Source organism: Orcinus orca, chromosome 2 (genome assembly GCF_937001465.1).
Source record: "Orcinus orca chromosome 2, mOrcOrc1.1, whole genome shotgun sequence".
NCBI classification, from domain to species: Eukaryota; Metazoa; Chordata; class Mammalia; order Artiodactyla; family Delphinidae; genus Orcinus; species Orcinus orca.
The window spans coordinates 119,813,327-119,830,897 of NC_064560.1; positions in this window are offsets into that span (position 1 = coordinate 119,813,327).

Genomic DNA, 17,571 nt, shown 5'->3' on the forward strand with positions numbered 1-17,571 from the left:
ATAAAGAAGATGTGGCACATATATACAATGGAATATTACTCAGCCAAAAAAAGGAACGAAACTGAGTTATTTGTAGTGAGGTAGATGGACCTAGAGTCTGTCACACAGAGTGAAGTAAGTCAGAAAGAGAAAAACAAATACCGTATGCTAACACATATATACGGAATCTAAAAAAAAAAAATGGTACTGATGAACCTAGTTGCAGGGCAGGAATAAAGATGTAGACATAGAGAATGGACTTGAGGACACGGGGTGGGAGGGGGAAGCTGGGGCGAAGTGAGAGTAGCATCGACATATATATACTACTGAATGTAACATAGTTAGCTAGTGGGAAGCAGCCGCATAGCACAGGGAGATCAGCTCGGTGCTTTGTGGTGACCTGGAGCGGTGGGATAGGGAGGATGGGAGGGAGGCTCAAGAGGAAGGGGATATGGGGACATGTGCATGCATATGGCTGATTCACTTCATTGTACAACAGAAACTAAGGCAGTATTGTGAAGCAATTATACTCCAATAAAGATCTATTAAAAAAAAAAAAGAAAATAGAGGAAGAGGCCAGGTGCCAAGGAATGTAGCTCATCTCTAGAAGCTAGAAAAAAGAATGGATTCTTCCATAGAGCCCACAGAAGGAATGCAGCCCAGAAGACTCATTTTAGACTTCTGACCTCCAGAGCTGTAAGTGAATAAATTTGTGTTATTTTAAACCACTAAGTTTGTGGTAATTTGTTACAGCCAGTAATGGGCTGTTTTTACCCAAAACGCTTCTGTCACCAAATGTGTGGGTTTTCCACACCAAGCAATTCTCCAGTTTTCTGTGGATACCAACTGGGTGTCCCACAATTTAGTTCAATTCTGACACTACCCAGAGTTAGCAGAGACCCCATAGGTTAAAGGCTCAGGCCCACGAGACTGCCCCCACTTCAGATGCCAGTCTCAAGTCTGAGCTACCTGTACTTTAGACAAGCTGACTATAAATTGGGGGTTCCCATGGCCCTCTCCTCAGGTTCAATAACTTGATAGAATGGCTCACAGAACTCAGGAAAGTGCTTTACTATTACCAGTATTTATTACAGAGGACATTATAATGCATACAAATGAACAGCCAGATAAAGAGGTACCCAAGGCAAGGTCTAGAAGGGTCCTCAGCACAGGAGCTTCTGTCCTCATGCAGTTGGGGTTGTCACCTTCCTGGCACATGGGTGTATTTACCATGTGCAGTAATCATTCTGGGTAGCGAATGATCTTAGACCTAGTGAATCACTATTAACAAAGACGATGCAGCAAAAGTGATGGGATATCACTTCTGAGATTAGGTTAACAAGGATGTCCGACTTCCATCTCCCTCCCTGTTGATCTTTCTCGTGCTCAGTCTGATGAAGTCAGCTGCGTGTTGTGAGTTCCATTATGGAGAGGCACACGTGACAAAGAACTGAGGGCAGCCTCTGACCATGATTCAGTGAGAATCTGAGGCCCTCAGTCTAGTACCTTGTGAAGGACTGAATCCTGCTTGGATTTTTTTTCATTCAAGCCTTAAGATGATACCACAGCTCACACCTTGATTATAGCTTTGTGAGAGACTGAAGGAGAGATACCTAGCTAAGCTGTACCCATATTCCACATTCACAGAAACTGTGAGGTAATAAATATTTATTAAATGTTATTTAATTTATTATTATATTATTTAGTAAATGTTATTTAATAAATAAATAAGCCACTAAGTTTCTGTTATGTAGCAATAGGGAATCAGTATGAATATATAACAAGTGTTACTTTCCTATGGCTGCTCTAACAAGTTACCACCAATTTGGTGGCCTTAAAACAACTGAAGTTTGTTCTCTCATAATTCTGGAGGCCAGGAGTCCAAAATCTTTATCATTGGGCTGAAATCAGGGTGTTGGCAGGGCTGCACTCTCTCTGGAAGCTCTAGGGGAGAATCCTTGCCTCTTCTGGCTTCTGGTGTCTGCTGAAATTCTTTGCCTTGTGACCACATCACTCCAGTATTCAAGGCTAGCACCTTTAAATCTCTCTGCTCAGTCTTCATATTGGCTTCTCCTCAATGTGTGCATGTGTGTATATACGTGTGTGTGAAATCACCCTCTGTATCCTTATAAGGATACCTGTGGTTGCATTTGGGGGCCCACTCAGATAATCTAGATGAGCTCCCCATCTCAAGATCCTTAACTTAATGATATCTGTGAAGATGCTTGTTCCACATAAGGTAATATTTACAGGTTCCAGGTTTTTGGATGTAGATATCTTTGGGGGGGACCATTTTTCAGCCTACCACAAATAGCTAACATTTTAAAACTCTTATTATGCTCTAGATACCATGGTAAACACTTTATATGTATTTTCATCTATATGGATTATCGCTACTCATTTATATTCAAAGAAACTGACTCTCAGAGGATTTCCGTGACTTGCCTCAGGTCACACAGCTCATAAGTGATGAAGCTAGAGTGAACCCATGAAGTCTGACCTCAGAGCTTGTCTATCTAACGGCTATTTGGTATTGCCTCCCCATAGGTTCATATGCTTAACCTAAGTAATTAGAAAAGGGTATATCCATTTCACGGCATAGAATATATTCAGTGAGTTCTTATTAATGGTGTGTTTTGTGGTATCTTTTTTTTTTAAATAAAGTTATTTATTTATTTATTTTTTGGCTGTGTTGGGCCTTCGTTGTTGTTTGTGGGCCTTCCCTAGTTGCAGTGACCTGGGGCTACTCTTCGTTGCGGTGCGTGGGTTTCTCATTGCGGTGGCTTCTCTTGTTGTGGAGCACAGGCTCTAGGCACGGGGGCTCAGTAGTTGTGGCTCACAGGCTCTAGAGCGCAGGCTCAGTAGTTGTGACACACAGACTTAGTTGCTCCGCAGCATGTGGGATCTTCCCGGACCAGGGCTCGAACCCGTGTCCCTTGTGTTGGCAGATGGATTTTTAACCACTGCACCACCAGGGAAGTCCTGTGGTGTCTTTTTAATTACCAAGTTAAAACAATGTTAGTTATTTTTTAGTTATTTTGAAATTTTCAGTTATTTTTAAGGAAAGACACTTGAACTGGGAGGACCTTATCTAACATTTAGAATCAAAACCCTGTTGCCTAGAGAAGATAGACCAAGTAAATAGCATCCCTTAGAGAATGGATCCTGGATGAGGTCCACCCCTCTTTTGATGTGCCACATTTACATAAACCCAGTCTGTGGTGTGCGGGCTCTAAAGAGCTGGAACAGTCAAACTGTAAAGAACTGATTGCTTTGAGCACTTAAAGGCACTTCTCCATAACTAGTTTTAAACAGATTTATTTTAGCTTTCCTGGGAAAAGCGCATCTAGAGATGAAATCTGAATCAAGGTAGAGAGAGGTGATTCTTGTGTTGATCAAAGTTCAAAATGAGAATGTGTAATGTATTCCAGATTATGTTCTGCTTAGCATTTGCTATGTTATGCCTTTAACAATTTGCTGATTTTCTGTGTATGACCTGTTAGTCTGAAAATTCAGATCACACATATTTCAACTCTATGTAGATTTAAACTTTAGACTTATGAATCTCTTTTCTATAGATTTCTTCTTGGAAGCAGATTCCAAATTTAAGGAAGTAATGCTGTCAGAAGCCTTGGAGCTATTTCTCCAACTTTTGTTTTTATTGCCACTGCGTTAATGATGACAGGGCTGTCCCTTCCCCAATGTGACATGCCTGAGCAGGTGTGCAGATGGTTAAAGACTAGGGAGATGGGACTCGGATGGCAGATGGTGATGCCTTGTCATGGTTCCAACTACACTTTGAACATTCTGTCCCTCCTCCGACATGCATCACTTCAAATGGCAGCCTCATTTGGAGGTGAATTGTTCTTTGCTATTTTTTTTTTTTTTTCTGTGCTGGAGTTGACCTCATACCTGGCACTGTGTGAAACGTATTGGCCTAGATTCTGCCCCAGAGATTATAGAGGTTTATTGATATTTAGTGTATGCTTTGTCATATCAATTTTTAGAAAATAGAGCCTGAAGAGATCTTCTAATTTTACTGAGATTACCCAGTCGCTGGCACTATTCTGTTTACCTTCAACTGGTATCTCTCTAAGGACAGATGCTTCATGAAAAAAGGAGTTCTGGAATCAAATTATGGAAGAAAGTGTTTTGAGGGCAAATGAGGTTAGGAAATGTTGATTCCTTTCCTCCCCCCATTACCTCTGTAGCCAATGTGTTGACAGCCACACCTTATCTCTTCAACATCTCTCTGAATATAGCCATGGTATATGTTTCTGGCATGCTGATAGCTTCTTACCATAATCCAGCTCTCTTCTTTGCCCGAGGGCTTTCTTCAGCACTCTGGGAGCTTCTCTGGGCTCCCTCCAGGTGCTACCCAGAAGCCATGGGAGTGTTCATGCCCTCAGGACAGCCCTCCGTCTTTGGGAAGTTGGACTTGATAAATTCTGAGACCACCTCACTCTCTTCGAAATAATTCTGAAGCCACACCATAGTTTCGTGGAGAGTTTCCAGCAGAATTGAGCTCTAGTTTCTCAGAGCAGTAACTTGTTCATTAACATGAACTACATGGTGTTTCCCATTTCCCTATCTCATTTTTCCCTGTCTCATTGTGTTTCCTATTTCTGTCTCTGACATACACTACCTGTACCCAAGTCCTTATCTGAAAGCCTGCTTTTGGAAGCCCCTGCCTCTGGATAGTCCTATGCATGTTAGGTTTGAGAGGTTCTAGAGTAGAGAAATTTACTTAGTCCTGTTCCCTAAACTTGCTGTTCCACAAATCTTTTTTTACTCTCAAATTTTGTGTATCTAATGTTTTTTTGCAATATCATTCCTGAATTTGGCTGCTGGAGATATCTGAGAGAAGTATCGCATTATAGTATCCCATGAAAGGGCCCACAGATTCCCTTTCACAGCCCGTTTTTGTCTTTGAGTGCCCTTGGCAAATGCCTCGAGGTCACAGGGTCTGCAAGGGACCTTAGCGTCTAGTTACCTCATTTTATCAATAGAGAAACTCAGAGTGATGAACTGTCATCTGGTTCAGTTATCTGAGATTTCATAGGAAGTGTGCAAATTATCTAGCCCAAGGGTTAGTAAACTGGCTTAAGGGCAAAACTCAGCCTGCTGCCTGTTTTTGTACAGCCTGCAAGCTAAGAATAGTTATTACATTTTTAAATGGTTGAAAACAATTTAAAAATAATATTTCACGACAATAATGAAAATTAATATCAAATTACAATTTCAATGTCCATAAAGTTTTATTGGAACACAGACACACCCATTTGTTTATGTCACTAACCGGCAGCTGCTTTACTGCTCCAATCGCAGAGTTTGAGTAGTTGTGACAGAGACTATATGACCCACAAGCCTAAGACATTTATTTTCTGATCCTTTACAGAAAAAGTTTGCCATTCCCCGCTTTCGATTCTTAAGACATGATAAAGGGAATTGCAGACATCAATGTGCTTTTCAGCATAAGTCAATACAATGTAGCAGATAGGTCAGAGCAGTTAGTCCTGCATGAGAATCCTATTCTGTGCAGTGCTGTTAACAAGCTTCATTGGATTTTGGACAAATGACACCACATCTTTAAGTATCAATTTTCTCATTTATAAAATGGAGGGACTGGACTGAAGAGTTCTTAAATTCCCTAATGATCTGATTTCTCTTAGATTCTGTGTTTGTCTATTTGGCATTCATTAATCACCAGGCTAAACTAATGGTCAGAGCTAGTTACATCTCCCCTGTGGTCCAGCTTTCACAGGTGCACAAAAATCATAAACTTACCAACCAGTTCCGAGTCCATACCCCCAACTACCTCCTTTATCTAAATCTCACATAAACCCAATAATTCTCCTGCCCTAATCACCTAGGGCCGGGTACTAGACAACTAGAGACCACCTCTGTAGAGGCTGCCAATATTATTCAAACTAGCCAGTTTCAAACTGCTTTCTCTTCCCTGCTTTGCCTTTTCCATGGAAAACATAATCAAGACTCTAGGCCAGGCTTTCCTGTCCCTCTTGCTTCTGCCTCCTGATTGACTCTGGTGCTTCCCCATGTGCCTCTCGTTCCTGGGGACTTGTAACAATACACTCTTTTTCAATGATACTGACTTTTTTGTATCATCACTCAGTCACCTTTATAAATTAAGACTCGGGCACAGATTGCTTAAACACAAATTATTTATAATTCTGTGCAGTTATCTCAGAGTTTAATGTATATATATAATTCTAGAGCATGATTTGTTCCTGATGTTCAGCCTAAGCCAAACCTCCTTTATTGCAGCTCAGTTCCATCGCTCCTCATCCATGAGCTGTGGGAAAGTGAGCACATAGGCTGCATCCTTGCCACACAGGGAGCCTTTGGCTATTTCTAAAGTTCATATGACTCGTTGGTAAGTCTGTGGTTTGCCTCCTCCTGCGATTCAGGAACACTTTCTCATCATATGGTTTTTCATTTGTCTCTCCTCCTCACACTGCTCTGAGTCCTGGAAACTCTGTGCTTTCTATTTAGCCCAGTATAAGCTGTGCTATATTAACTTTTCTCTAGACGTTTCCTTTAGTTCTGTCAGGTATGATGACGCTGTTCTTTCCAGAAAATTTTTGGCTTTTGGGACCTCCCTTCACTGTAGGCATCATCATCTTTTAAGGATTTTCTCTTCTATGTGGCCCTCAGGAATCAAGGTCAGTTAGGACTTAAAGGGGCATGTGATGGCACAGATGAGTGAAGTACACCAGGTATGATACAATTGGGGTAGTGGGGGCTATGGTGAACAAATGGCCATGTACTGTTGACTCAGCTGTTATTTCTCAGCTTTGGGAAGTCATTGTCCCATGAGAATTCTGTCCAGTGGTGACAAAACTTTTCCCTTTTTAAAGTCCAAAATCTAGAATTTTAGATGGTATCTCTAGAATTTACAATAAATTCAAATTAAAAAACAACAACAACACTGTTTGAGCCAAATGAACTGCAACTCTGAATTTGATTGAGCCCGTGAGCCATCACTTTGCTATGTCTGATCTGTGGTAAATGGGAACATCCTTCCAGACTCATTCCAGATTCATTCTTACTTGTACTCCAAGTCATTGGACCCTGGAACCTATGACTGCTGAACTCTTTGGCTTTTGTCAACACACTTGTCTCATATGGCATGTTCTCAGGATCCAGCTCCTTGCTATTTCCAGGGTAAATCAGGCAATCTAATGACCTCCCTCACTCTAATGGGCATTTTTGCTAGGGTGTTTCCTTTCTTCTCTGTTAAGATGTATATTTTATGAATGAAATTATAGGGACAATATTCTTGCAGCTCTTGTCTAAAGTTGAGGATTTTAAACATGTAAAAGGGTCAAAAGTCCATGGTAGGCCAGAGGGGGATATTTAGGCATAACGGTAAGTGGTACTTTGTGTTATCTCCCAAATCAGAGGTATTAGGAAGCTGCCAGTGTCTAGGGCCAGGTCTGAACACAGTTTGGACTTGCATCGTTGTGCTCATGATTGTCATTGTTATCAGTATCAGCATCAGGTACGGGCTGACTTACAGAGTACTTACAGAGTACCATTAACCAACTTTGTCAGTTCTCCCTTTCTAAAGTTGAGGGTGCTTTTGGTGTTGACAGGCACTATGTTTTTAAAAGTTGTTTGTTTATATATCTGGTAATTGGTTCCATCTGGCATCATCTGCTTTGCCTAAGCACTATTTAGCATGCTTAATGAGATCCCCCTGAGCTTTGAAAACATTTAAGTGAAAGAGTTAGATTCCACAAATAGAAGAGGCGGCTGGTGAGACTTGGTTATTACGCCAGGTGGAGGGCATATTTTTGGGTTTAGAAGCCAAAACCAGACTTTCTGTTCTTCTCTGCCCATTGGCCTGGAAGTCACCCACATTGAACCCACCTTGTTTTATTCAGTGACACCAGTGAAATGTCTGCTGTTCCTACCTTCTTAGACTGCCAGCAGCACTTAACAAGAACCCAATGACGAACCTTATAGATGGCTAGCTGACCAGCTCTCCCCAGGCTACCCCAGCTCCCCCTCAGGAATAATAAGATTCTGTGCCAGGATTGTATGCATCCAACAGCCCAGCATGAGTCATTCTTTTGCCCCAGGGTCGGTAAAGATTGAATCAGTGAGTTGGAAAAAAACCCCACAAAAAACCCCAGTGATTTGGTTCCTTTCATTCCCCCTGGGAAGTAGGGTGGGAATGAGGATGAGGAGAAACTCATTTATTTTACATGCTTATTTGCAGAATTAATGTAGATTGATCACCCTTCCATGAGTGATGTTTTGAGCACAGTATACAGCTTTATCATTAATGAGAGGGAAGTGGAACACTTTTAGTTCCTTTTTGGGTAATTCTTTGAGGCTAGCACCACCGTGTGGACAAAGTGGATACAGACTTTTCTTTGCCTTGCATAACTGGCCGGTGCTGTGCCTCTCTGGAAACGTGATTTTGGTATCTTCTCGCCTGTTTCATCTTTTCTGAGTCATCACAGAGCAACACAGTGATAGAAATATTTTTTGCAGCAGTGTCGTACAGTGCTGGGCTCTCAAGGATCTTGTGCTTCTACAAAATGACTGAACCGCATGCAGGGAGATGACAGTGGCAGATTCACAGAGCAGCTTTGTATCAGGCAGAGTGTAAATTAGACACCTAGTTTGGGATTAGCCACTGGGCTCTAAAGTGGATATTACCAATTTGGACTCAGTGATAAATGTCAGGACCTGTTCTGAGGGAACTTTCTGACCTCTGTTACCCAAGGGGTGTAGGCTGAATCAGAGGAAAGGAAGAGACATAAGATCTGGTGGTAGGGTGCAAAAGAATTTTACCAAACCACATGGTTTGCCTCCTGTGGGGTGGGAATGTGAAGTGGAGCTTCTCTCCTGACTCTTTTGGTAGAATGAAGAGGAGAGATGAATGTAGAGCAGTTCTACCGACTGTGGCTTTAAATCCCACGGAGGGGAGCGGCTAGCAAAGAGAGGAGAAAGATTGGTACCTCCATAGTGGCCTTTCCTGTGTGGCTGGCACCAAGATCCCTGGAGAGGGGCAAGCCTACTTCTCCTTGAGAGGTTGGTTCTTCATTTCCAAACTGACTGGTGTGTGTGTGTTGGGATGGGGCTCTAATAGGTGGAGGTAGGGAAGACTGTTGCTTATAAAGAACTAGCACTATTTAACTCCTAACAGGCCACCCTTCCAGTCTTACTCTTTCTGTAGTCTCCTAACCCCAAAAGAGAAAAAGTTTTACCAGCACTTAAAACAGAATGCTGTGACTGTGGAAATTTGGGGGAGTCAAGAACAAGTCAAGATGTGCTAACATTCCTCTCTTCGATGAGCTACTAAAGTGATAGGGAAATGTATAGAACAGTCCTTGCCACCCACAAATCACTATTGCCTTTAAATATCTCCTTTACTCCTTCCCATAACTGGCCTGGCTCCTACAGCTGTAGACATTAACATATATGGGATTTCAGATTGAAACAGCTTCTTGTGGCTGAGTATGGGCTGATGCCAATCTGGAGGGGGTTTCAAGGGACATGTTATGGAACTTTCCTCTGTAGAAGGCCACTTATCAAACTTAAATGTGACAGGAAGCTGGGTGGGCCATCTTCACATTTTTATCATCTCAATTGATACAGAAAAAGCATTTGACAAAATTCAGCATCCTTTCATGATAAAGTAAAAACACTCAACAAACTGGGAATAAGAGAAAACCATAATTAAAATTAAAAGCATATATGAAAAACTTACAGTGAACATCATATTCAGTGGTAAAAGACTGAAAGCTTCTCCTCTAAAATCAGGAACAAAGCAAGGATGCCAGCATTCATCACCTCCATTCAATATAGTTCTGGAAATCTTAGCCAGAGCAATTAGGCAAGGATGAGAAATAAAAGGCATCCAACTGGGAAAGGAAGAAGTAAAATTATCTCTGTTCACAGGTTATATGATCTTATGCATAGAAACCCATAAAGATGCCATACAAAAAAAACCCTGTTAAAACTAATTTAAAAATTCAGCAAAATAGCAGGATACAAAATCAACACACAAAAATCAGTTGCATTTCTAAACACTAACAAGGAATTCTATAAATTTTGGAAGCTAAAGGATGATAAAGGCATATTATTTTCTTAGTGAATAATTGGTTCCTTGAACAGGAGAGGCTCCTACCAAGATATGTTCTTTCTGCAGAGAATATAGTAAAATTTGGGTTAACTTTGGGAATGCTAATATGACTTAGTGAGAAATTGAGTTTTAAATAAATGCAATCTCAAAAACAATTTGATTTGAGAGAGGATAACATGGTAGCTGGGTAGAGGCCATGTTTCAATTAATAGATAAATATGAGCAAGGCAAAACTTTAGTATACAGACATCTGAATGAACACAGATTTTGAATTAAAGGGATTCAAGGTAATATGGGTCACTAGTCTGTCTGCCTTGAAATCATTTTCATAGCTCTCTGTGATGTCTCTAAAGGTGAGAAATTCAACCTACTTAATTATTTTCTTAAAAACAGAATGGAAAGGAATTTTAAAATTCCTAAAAAAAATTTTCCTTATCATGGTACAGTACTACATTTCCTATAATTATCCACAGAACTTAAAAAATTTTACAATGTATTGCTAGAACTCCAACAGAAACTTATGTTGGGGTGCTTTCACTTGGGGTGAAAGAAGACAGCAAAAGTTATATAATTTTGGTTAATTTGCATTGAAATATTTTTATAAGAGCATGGAACCCAGTAATAAAAACCAGGGTAAATCATTCTAATTTTAGAAGGAAAATTAACACTGTTCTCCCCTACAACCTCAAAATTAAAATCTGGTAGAATGACTACCATTATACTCTTTACTACTATGAGTTCAACTTTTTTTTTTAAGATTCCACATATATATGAGTTTCTTTTACTTAGCATGATGTCCTCCGTGTTCATCCATGTTGTCTCAAATGGCAGGATTTCCTTTTTTTAGGCTGAATAAAATTCCATTGTGTATATATATATACACACGTATATGTGTGTGTGTGTGTGTGTGTGTGTGTGCGTATACATATACATACATACACAACATTTTCTTGATCCATTCATCTGTCAATGAACATTTAGGTTTTTTCCATGTCTCGGCTACTGTGAATAATGGTGCAATGAACATGGGAGTTCAGATATGTATTTCAAATAGTGATTTTTATTTCCTTTGGATATATACTCAGAAGTGGGATTCCTGAATCATATGGTAGTTCTAGCTTAATTTTTTGAAGAATCTCCCTACTGTTTTCCATAATAGCTGTCTCAGTTTATATTCCCATCAACAGTGTATAAGTTATTGGTTTTTTCCACATCTTCATCAATACTTGTTATCTTTTGATTTTTTGATAATAGCTATCCTAACAGGTATGAAGTAATAACATCGTGGTTTTGATTTGCATTTCCCTGATCATTAGTGATGTAGAGCATCTTTTCATACACCTGTCAGCCATTTATATGTCTTCTGTGGAGAAATTTCTATTCAGACTCTTTGCCCATTTTTAAATTGGGTTATTTGGATTTTTACTATTGAATTTTAAGTGTCCCTTAAAAATTTTAGATATTAACCCCTTATCAGATATATGATTTGCAAAAAATTTTTCCATTCTGTAGGTTGCTTTTTCATTTTGTTGATTGTTTCCTTGGCTGTGCAGAAACTTTTAAGTTTGATGTGGTCCCACTTGCTTATTTTTGCTTTTATTGTCTGTGCTTTTGGTGTCTTAAGACCAAAAATGAAAGAAAAAAGAAGGAAAAAAAGAACAAATTAGGGCTTTCCTGGTGGCGCAGTGGTTGGGAATCTGCCTGCCAAGGAAGGGGACACGAGTTCGAGCCCTAGTCTGGAAGGATCCCACGTGCTGTGGAGCAAGTAAGCCCGTGGGCCGCAACTACTGAGCCCGCACTCTAGAGCCTGCGAGCCACAGCTACTGAACCCACATGCCACAACTACTGAAGCCTGCACACCTAGAGCCAGTGCTTCACCACGAGAAGCCACGGCAATGAGAAGCCTGCGCATTGCAACGAAGAGTGGCCCCGCTCGCTGCAACTAAAGAAAGCCCACACACAGCAAAGATCCAATGCAGCCAAAAATAAATAAATAAATATATTTAAAAAAAGAACAAATTAAGCACAAAGTTTGTAGAAGGAAGGAAATAATGAAAATCAGAGAAGAAATAAATAAGAGAGTAGAAAGATAATAGAAAAGATCAACAAAACTAAGTTGTTTTTTCAAAAGATGAACAAAATTGACAAACCTTTAGCTAGACCAAGAAGAGAGAAGATGCAATAAATCATAAATGAAAAAGAGGACATTACAACTGATACCACTGACACAAAAGATCACGAGACTACTATGAATAATTAGATGCCAACAAATAAAATAACCTAGAAGAAATGGATAAATTTCTAGAAACATACAACCTATCAAGGCTGCATTAAGAAGAAATAGAAACTCTGAACAGACCAATAAAAAGTAAGGCGATTGAATCAGTAATCAAAACTCTCCCAACAAAGAACAGTTCAGGATTTGATGGCTTCACTGGTGAATTTTACCAGGCATTTGAAGAATAATTAATACAAATGCATCTTGAACTCTTCCAAAAAATGGAAAAGGAGGGTACATTTCCAACTCATTTTACAAGGCCAACATTACCCTGATACCAAAGCCAGAAAAGGAATCTACAAGAAAAGAAAATTACAGGCCAGTATTCCTGATGAACATAGATACAAAAATCCTTGACAAAAATACAGCAAATCAAATTCAACAGCACATTAAAAAGATCATACACCTTGATCAAGTGTGATTTATTCCTGGGATGCAAGGATGGTTCAACATATGCAAATCAATAAATGTGATATACTGCATTAACAAAATGAGGACAAAAACCATATGATCATCTTAACTGATGCAGAAAATGCATTTAACAAAATCCAACATCCTTTCATGATAACTCTTAAAAAATTAGGAATGGAAGAATTGTACCTCAACATAATAAAGGCCAATATGACAAGCCCACAGCTAACATTATACTCAATGATGAAGAGCTAGAAGCTTTTCCCCTAAGATCAAGAACAAGACAAGTGTGCCCACTCTCACCACTTCTATTCAACATAGCCCTGGGAGTCCTAGCCAGAGCAACTGGGCAAGAAAAAGAAATAAAAGGCATCCAGATTGGAAAGGTAGAAGTAAAAAAATTATCTCTTTGCAGATGACGTGGTCTTTTATAGATAGAAAACCCTAAAGACTTCACCAAAAAGCTATAAAAACTAATAAACACATTCAGTAAAATTGCAAGATACAAAATCAACATGCAAAAATCAGTTGTGTTTCCGTGTACTAACAATAAATTATCTGAAAAAGAAATTAAGAAAATGATTCCATTTACAATAGCATCAAAAAGAATAAAATACTTAAGAATAAAATTAAGCAAGGAGGTAAAAGACCTGTACACTGAAAACTATTAAACAGTGATGAAAGAAATTGAAGAAGACAAATAAATGGGAATACATCTCATGTTTGTAGATTGGAAGAATTACTACCCAACGCAATCTATAGATTCAATGCAATCTCTATCAAAATTCCAATGGCAAGTTTCACAGAAACAGAAAAAATATTCCTAAATTCATATGGAATCACATAAGACACCAAATAGCTCAATCAATCTTGAGTAAGAACAACAAATCTGGAGGCATCACGCTTCCTGGGTTCAAACTGTATTATTAAGCTGTAGTAATCAAAACAGTACGATATTGATATAAAAACAGACACACAGATCAGTGGAACAGAATACAGAGCCCAGAATTAAATCCACATATATATGGTCAAGTAATTTTTATTTTTTAATTTTGTGGTACGCGGGCCTCTCACTGTTGTGGCCTCTCCCGTTGCGGAGCACAGGCTACGGACGCGCAGGCTCAGCGGCCATGGCTCACGGGCCCAGCCGCTCCGCGGCATCCTCCTGGGCTGGGGCACGAACCCACGTCCTCTGCATCGGCAGGCAGACTCTCAACCACTGCGCCACCAGGGAAGCCCTGGTCAAGTAATTTTTGACAAAGATGCCAAGAATGCACAGTGGGGAAAGGATAGTCTCTTTAATAAATGGTGTTGGGAAAACTGGGTATCCATAGGCAAAAGAGTGAAATTGGACCCTTATCTTACACAATACACAAAAGCAACTCAAAATGGATCAACTCAAAAGATTTAAATGTAAGACTTGAAATCATAAAACTCTTAGAAGAAAACATAGGGGAAAATCTCCTTGACATCAATCTCTTTGGAGAGAACCAATAGGAAAGAAGAGGTATAGAAGATTCTTCTACACTCTGTTGTAGATGTCACCAGGAGCCACCCTACTCTTTGATACTAGCTAAGATTGCCTTTTCTGCCATCCTCCATATTCCATGTACTGTTCTTTTGTTCTTTTTCTAAGGATTTCTGCAAATCTTTTCTCCTAGTTATTTCTCTATTCTATAACTTAATGGCTGTTTCTTTATATCTGATTCAGCATTGACTCAAACTTGAGAGATAACAGCTTCTTTTCTCCCAGAATTCACTTGTAGGAGTCAATAAAAGGCAACTTTTAGAGGCAAATATATGCAACTATATCTGGTAGATTTTTACTGGCCAGTTAAGTAAGTGTGTAAGAGCATATATTGCAGCACCACTTATTAGAAAATAATCTAAAATTGAATATCAGCTTTCCTTGTCCTCTGAAAGTCCCTTGTCCATTTCTACCAACTTGGATTTCAGTGTCTCATCATTTTGTTTAGCTTTCTCTCCTGCTGCTTCTCCTCTCAGATGTGATAAAAATTCCATGTATTTCATTATTATGAAGATCATTTCAGTTTTAGCACTTATCACTCCCCCACAGTGCACACTTTGCATAACTCAAGATTTATTAATGTACTCTGCTAGAAAAAGGTTCATGCATGCCAAGTGTCACCCTTCCTTCTCTCCTCTTCCCCTGTTAGGGGCAGGGAGAGAAATATAGAGGTTTATTTCCCCAGAGCTAAGAATTATGCCTTTACATTAGAAGACAGGAGGGTGCAGTTGATTTTGGTTTTAAATAACAATTGCAGCAATATCTTCATTATATTATTGCCTGACTGTAAAGAGCTGGGAAATGGTAGTTTCCCAGAAGGGACACTGAAAAATACTCAAGAGATCAAGTTCTTATTCTGGTTCTGTCACTAACTAGTTATGTGATTTGGGGGAAAGGGCCTCACTGGGTCTGAATGAGTAATTTCTAAATTCCTTGCCAATTCTATGAATCTATGATTTGTCTGAGAGTCTTCCTAATTCTCTAAATGTAGCCATGGCTGGGATTTCCCCCTTCACAGGTGGGTAAATATCCCACCACTCTGGACTATGCCTCAGCCTCTCCCTGGACAGCTGTCTGGTCAATTGTCTGCTATTAATATTAGAAACATTAGAGGTTATAGAGGCCAAGGTTTTGAGCCAGACACAGGCGCAGATTCTGGTTCTTTCAACTCAGAACTTTGGTTGTTTTATTTGCTCTCAGAACTGGCTTATTTGTAAACTGGGTAGAGTATCTACCTTGGAAGGTTGTATTTAATACAATAATACACATGAACTACGTAGTACAGTGCCTGGCACGTGATACAAGTGCTTAATAAATGGAATTCATGATCATGAACATTACGTCTGTTATAAAGGGGCTGGGAGAGTGTCATGGCAAACTGTTTCTGGGTCTGCTGAGACATCTTAGTGTGTGTGGTAGAATGTTTCTCTTCTCAAGGGATAGAAGTTCAGAAAAGTTCCCAGGCACTGGGAAGTGCCTGGAAGGGAAGGTGTGCGCCTCGGACCCTCCCTTGTAGGGTATCATTTAGCCCTTGTGTTTTGAGGGTTGAGTCTTCAGACCAACCCCTTGACCTCCAGAGGGTGGGTTTCCTGAGAGTAGTCTGACTTCCCAGACTGCAGGGCTTCCTGCGGAGGCAAGGGTGATGGTGGCAGAAACTGGAGTCAATCTTAAGCCTCTAGGAACTTGACCTTGCAACATACATCTGGGTATGTGAAAGGAAGGACAGATGCAGCTTCAGCTGTGGCGCTAGGGTCCTGAGCATGGACACCCTTAACAGTGAAGAATGAGACGTAGCAGCCTCAGCAAAATACACCATGTCAACGAGATCTTGGATTTTTTATATATATAGATAGATAGATAGATAGATAGATATGTGTATATATATATATATATATGGCAATACATCCTGGTTTGCTGAAACAGTCCTGTCTGGTTTCTCTTGTCCTGACATAATTAATTGTGTCCTTTCCTATTATCAGATATGTCTCAATTTGGATAATTAATTATTTAATCAACCTGTGTAGGACCAGTTTTCAACAGTGACATCATGTGGCCCCAAGAAGAAATGACAGTGAACCAAAGAGTTAAAGTTAATTCCCTGCTAGTGTGGAAGCCAGAATGACCCCTTTGTGCTCTTCTGTTAAGGGTCCTGATCATTTAGGAGGGTGGGAAAGTTCAAGAGGTAGTTTGAGTATATCCTGTTAATAAGGCACATGGATGGTACAGCAATTAATTGGAAAAATAGGAGGTTTGACCATATTTAGGTTACGCCAAGTTTGTGAAGCAGTTTATATGACATGTGCTATTTACTTTAGAATCCTTGCTTACTTTAGCCCTAGAGACCTGGTTCTTTATATTGAACTCTTTGCAGTAGTTTATCTCGATTTATGATCTTGAGAAGCTATAGTTTTTACTGGTAAGAAGAGATATGAAGTGAGCTACAGCTTTGAGTTTTAATTGCCCAAGTCAGATATTTATATGTATGGCTAAAACTAGTGATTAAGTGAATGTCAGCTTTTGCCAGTCCAGTATCTCTTTCCCCTTCTCTGGGAATTGAGTGCCCCCTTTCCTTTGGGAAACACATTCCATATAGTTTACATGGGGCTGACTCCCTTATCTCTTTCTTGTCCCCTTACCTCCCCTTCCCCTTACAAGAGTTTGGACATATGGTTCATGGATTCATGCTTGACTAATCAGAGTATTCCCACCCCTTTGGCCACATTGATTGTGGGATGGGGTAGACAGTTGACCACAACTAAGTCAGTTTATCTGAAATTTCCTGCTGGAGCTATTAGAAAAGACTCATTCTGCTAAGGATGCTAATCTGGTAGTATGAGTCTTAGGCTGTTGGCAGCATCTTCCCACTAAAAGGAAAATGCCCATCCAATGAGATGAGAAGAGAGAGATGAAACTCCAGTGACATTACATTGAGGCTTCTGGATCCAGCCATGCCTGAAGCCCCAGATTTTTAGTTCCATGAGGCAATACTTTTTTGTGTGCTATAAATTTATAAATTAGCGTAAACTAAGGCAACTTACAACGAAATAGTTCTAATGTAAGTAATGAACAATCTTCTGCTTTGCAGGGATTCTGTGTCTTAGATTTTTAAGATTCACTAGAAGAATTGATCAGCTCTAATTTTGCTCAGCATTTATGATATTATTCCAAAAATAGTCTACTTTGTTTACTATTGGTACTATTTAGCTTATCCATATAGCCACAGAAATCCATTGACAGAGCTCTTTACCGGGCAAG